We start from the raw sequence: 6,000 nt of genomic DNA on the forward strand, positions 1-6,000 counted from the left end.
CGCTTAACAATTTTTTTTTAAATAATCAGCCTACTACCGAATACATTAAGTTCTAGATAAGTAGTGTGTATTCTTTTATATTCGCGAAGAGGTGCCTGAACTCCTAAGTCGGTTTATGCAGAAGGTATGGAAAATTATGATGATTTTGAACCTTGGGAATTAATAAGGGACGAGACAATGTTAATGTAAATTACTGGCTACTTCTCTCTGATACAAAATTTATTATTTGTGATGTTTCCTAAGTGTGACTATGAAGAAATACATTACTTGAAGTTTATAATACAACTAGGGACCCGGCATACGTTGTCTTGTTTTAAAAATGAATATTGATTTCGAATTGATATAATTAAATAAAAATGCTTTATGATATACAGCATTCTTTGTTTGTTTTTCTGGTGCGTATATAAATAGTTTTGTTAGTATTCCGACATATAACAGGCCATGTGAAAAACATGGATTTCCAAGACATGCCACAAACGATGGGCGACTGTAATTATTTTATATATACTTTATCAATATAATAACTCCAATCGAAGCATTTCTTTTTAACGATATTCATATTTTTTACATCCTACTTGACGATATTTGCAGCACGCATTCTGTCAATGTTATGTCAAACGCCATAACGTTACCTCAAAATTTTTGAATAAAATGGAAAAAAATGCTATCGTAACAAAAGTATTTTTACATTTTCTAATTTACCGCGGAATTTTCTTAAGTATTTTTTCTTTTATAAGAACCTTCTCTTGACAGTAACAAACACAACAAAAAAATAATTAGCAAAAACGGTTCACGAGTGATGCCGTGGCCCAGGGAAATAGGGATTTCATTTTTATATATATAGATTATGGTTAAGATTTTTACTATATAAAATGTAGCAATTAGAAATCTCTATATCTCAACTGTTCGGTTCGATTTTCGTATGGCCATATTCAAATAAGTCTAGGGTCCCGTATCTTCGCTCAGGACGATCACTTGATTGATCACTTCAGACAATTTTTAATCATCTATAAATTTCAGGATCGCAAACTGAATTGGACTGTACCACCGCGAATTAAAGTCGACAATTGTCTGCATATCTTTATTTGCTGACGTTGTCATGCTTGGTCAAAATATTATTAGTATAATATTTGATTTTGATAAAAACGGAAACCGGAAAGTGTTTATTTCAATATTTGATACTTTAGCTTCAGTATAACCTTATTGAAAAATCATTTTATTACAGAGATGTATTTAATGAGAACTTTGTAAAGACAAGGTATTTAGATTTTCGTACATTTTCGAGGTTAAATAATGAGGATACTGTCATGTCACGTCTCATTATTGACAACTATAAGAAACTCTTTATAAGAATTTGACAACAACAATTACTGGCAATGCTTCCTTAAAATAAAATTTATTTTATTTTATGTAAGCGTTATATGCATTTATCAAAAGAAAGAGAGGTCGCCCTCTTCCACGTTGGGTTGACGATCTTAAACAAGTTGGTGGAGAAGATTTTGTGAAAAATTCTCAAGATGGTTTATAGAAGGTGATTTATTTAAAAGGTTCTTGAAAAATATTATTGTATAAAATTTGAAGTGTGTGTATCTTGTGTAAATTTGTATGTTTCAAGGAATAAATGAGGCTTAATTATTATTATTATAAGTAATTTATATCAATTAAGTGCGCAAATAATTGATTAAATAAGGGTTGTTACGCACAGCATAGTAATTTTCGATCCTATACTGATGCAAGTAAAGCGAGAATATACAGTGTAGATAAATTTCTGTCCTGTGCTTTGAGATAGAATATTGGCCGTATAGAGAGCAGAACTATATTTTATTATGTTAGAATAACAGAACTAAAAGTACCGACAAACATGAGACAACATCTTAGCCCTCTCCCTTAATGTTCAAATTAATATAAAAAAACAAAGATATTTAATATTGGAACAGGCCAAACGGACTGGAGGCTCATCTGATGTTAGGTGATACCGCCGCTGTCATTGAGGATACCCTCAATGCCAGAGAAATCACGAGCGCGTTGCCGCCTAACCCTAAGTTGAATTGGTTCAGAAATGCTTCAGTGTCAAGCTGGTTCCATATAGTGATGGTGCGCGGCAAAAACTCAACACATTTCTATTGGATTTTAAGAGGATCTCCAGCCACATTGTACTCGATAATGACAAATGATCGGAACTGCCAAAACATACTTCTTCGTGGGAACGTTTTTATATCTACGCCAACAATGGTTACCCTAACGATAATTCTGCGCAAAAATGTCATGTTTATCCTCGCTCGATTAACCATGGAGGATGGGTTTCTGAAACTCTTGGCGCGTGCCTACGTCCAAAAGTCACTTTGAACTCTCTTTGTTTGTGTTAAGGTTTAAATTGCAAAATTTGTTATTTTATTGGAAACGTATAATTTATTTAGAGTATTTATTTGCTGCGGCTGGTCGGATTCAATATCGTGGGACTTGTTGGATATTCTCGCAATCATGTCGGGGTATATTAGCAGTTTTGTCTTCCGTTTTATTGGCAATATTACTCGATCCATCTAAGTGTTATTGGAACTGGGGCGAAGAATACTAAAGTCATACGCCAAATGTGTTCGAATTATGTTTGATATTTACTGCATATAATATTTTGAGCATGCAAATCTTATTCCTGAGGTCGTGGGTTCGATCCACTCAATAGACATTCTTTCTATATGCGCATTTAACATTCGCTCGAACAGTGAAGGAAAACATCGTGAGGAAACCGGCATACCTTAGACCCAAAAAGTCGATGGCACACAGAAATCTGAGGACCAGACCTAAAAAGGTTGTAGCTACACTGATTTGTTTTATATACAATATTCAAATAAATAAGTATTTACCAAATATGGTTGATAATAGGGACTGGTAGTTCGAACACTTCTCTCAGTGTACTTCATTTAACGGCAGCAATAATGATTTAGAACATAAAGTTATACAAAGAAGTGTGTAGTAGAATAACATTTACACACATAACACAAATTTAGACGAACGTAACGAATACTAAAGCACATAATTAATAAGTATTTTATAATAATACTAAAATATTGATATAGATGAAACAAAAACTTAAAAGGTTTGGGTAAAATTTTGAAATCACAGCATATTAATTAATAAATTTTCTTATTTCTAACCTTCGTACTTACAAGTTACAACCCTTAACGAAAGTTATCTTAATTTTCTGACCCGGGATTTGAACATAAACTTTCTGAATTAATTAATTTTAACTTTCATTTTGTGTTATTATACTTTGTTAATTTGTAGAAGCGTGATTCATCTTAAATGTGTTAAAGGATAAACAGTACCCAAAGAAAAAGGCGAAAACACCAATAGCGATATTGATATCTCTTTTTATTGATAATCTTTCAAAAGATTTGTGTTTTAAATTAACCTTCAATTGTGTGTCTCATACCTTGTAATTTTGTAGTAGCTAGCTGTTATTAAGATCAATAGGTTTATCTGCCTCACCTGGGACTTGAATCTGACAATGTTGGCATTTTTAGAATAAGCCTGTTAAAATAAGTCGAAATTTCGACAACAGTCGGCTTACACTTAATAGAATTTTACTATTAAGTAATCGAATCAAACACATCTTAAATTATATTTATTTTAATTCGTCATCGTACATAAAACTTACATTCAAAAATATTGCGATAATTAAGCTTGAATTAACCCTTAAAGTCAAAAGTTTTAAACTTTTCTCATTCAACCTTAATTCAGCGGAAATGCTTTGGACTTTGTGTAACTAGTTTTTAAGCCAGCTTTGCTTGGATTAAGTGGTTGAGATTAGGGTTAATAAGATTATGGGGCCTTACCGACTTCGAAATGCGCAAGTTTTATTGGAATCTGACGTTAGAAAAATATAACTTAAAGCGGAATATATATTCATTTCTGTGTTATAAATATAAGTCATAAATTAAGATTAATATATAACACAGCTATACATAATAAATTAATGTAGCAAAAGACAAAAGACACAAACGATATTTTTTTTTCTTTACAGACAAGCCGGCCTTTTTGCCGTACGCATCGCAGATTTTTGCTTCTAAAGCATGCATTTCTTCACGACGTACAACGTGTGCAGCCCTGATTTGAACAAGTCAAGAGGCAACACAGACTATGTAAATTTTTATTTGTTCTCGTATTTCGTAATTTATATCTAAATATCATTTTACATAATGCGATATAACAATATGTTCCTGATAGTTTTAAATACAAAACTACGTTATAATAAACGTAAATTCAATTTCCGTCCGCTTAGCTTACTAACTTCCTTTGATCTCTTTACTGTACAAGCATTACCAGTCCACATCGTATCATACTTTTCCTACTAACATGAAATTATCGTGATTCAAGTTCTCTTTTTTATTATTTTCCCTTTGTTTTTTAACTTGCCTTTGTTGCATTAGTTTTGACTAAGTAACTCTATGACTTGGTAAAAAATGGAAAATTGTTGCAAGGAACAGGGACAAGTGGAAAAAGTTGGAGGAGACCTTCACTCCGTCAGATGTCGAGTACTAGGAATAACATATCTGACATGAACTTAGTGTAACTATGTGTACTCGAATAAAGAATATTTTTATTTTATAACTCCATGACTTATGTAGTTTGGCACTTCTTGACGCCATCGTATCTAGGCTCCTTCAAGAAAAGAGCGTACCAATTCTTAAAAGGCCGGCAGCGCGCTTGGGAGCCTTCTGGCTGTGTTAGTTTCCATGGGCGGTATCACTTAACATAAGGTGAGAGTCCTGCCAGTTTGTCTCCTGTAACATTTAATAAATCTAATTTTATTTTTAATATTCTTTACTAACAGTGGTCTACCCTCCTTTTAATTTAATTATTTAAATTGTATTGTATTTTGAGTTCTACACGCAATGAAACTGAAGTGTTAATAAATAATGTAATACAAGAACGTTTATTAAGTATAATTAAGTCCTGTACTTTGACATTCAAAGTGAACTTAAAGTTTATAGGATATACTCGTATAGAATACATACTACTCGATGAGGCGTAATGGCAATTCATACGGACTGTTCTATAACATTATGAACTTAAACGATAAATAACTGGAATGCAGTGAGGGATAATCTTCAATGATCATTTGCTAACCCAAACTATAAATTGCGCCAGGCTACAAATTCGAATGGATAATTACATTCAAAGCACCATTGCCCTCAAAATCTAAGATAATCCCTTGCCACCCCAAATTGTATTGTCAACCCAACACATGCTATACTGAAGTTTCGAAATCAAATTACGACACAGACTAAGTTTGCTACCTACAAACTGTGCTCCAGATGGAAAAGCACTCAACCTTTGAGGAAGGAAATTTGATATTCTGTGGTCTGCGAATTCACGCCGGCCACTCAGAGGCCTTCAAAAGCGGTCCACTATCACGTAATTAAGGAGCTAGTCCCAATGTTAAGCAGACCGTGAGGGAACAGTTGCTTGGAATAGTTGAACAAGGAAGAATACACTTTAAAATCGAGGCGTAGAGTTTATTTTCGACTGCTATCTTAAGAAGTTCACAGTGAACTGGGCAATTGGGATAATGCTGGTCCCATATAAATTACTACTTTTGTTGGCACAAATTAAGTATTCGAATGTTAGTTTGTTTCTTTTTACTGAAAATTCACTTACTTTACTTGTAAAAGCATTTCGGAAATGAGAGATAAAACTCTCTCATTATATCCCTCAGGGGGCAAAACAAGTACTATTTTTTTAGTATCTTATTAATAATGTTGTTATTTAAGAATTTCATATTAAACAAAAACCCACTAGCGCCACAACCAATTGGATTTCCTTGTATATGTGTTTTATAGGCAAATGATATAATATATATAGTACGAACATTCGTACAAAAGTGTAATACCAACGCAAAACCAATGTAGGCTCAGGGTCCTGGTAAAACTTTTGTATCTCATACGAAAATACAATTGTGAAAATTTATTTATTTAGTTACACTTTGTTACCTTAAACATA

The sequence above is a fragment of the Pieris brassicae genome, chromosome 9 (assembly GCF_905147105.1).
Source record: "Pieris brassicae chromosome 9, ilPieBrab1.1, whole genome shotgun sequence".
Taxonomy (NCBI): Eukaryota; Metazoa; Arthropoda; class Insecta; order Lepidoptera; family Pieridae; genus Pieris; species Pieris brassicae.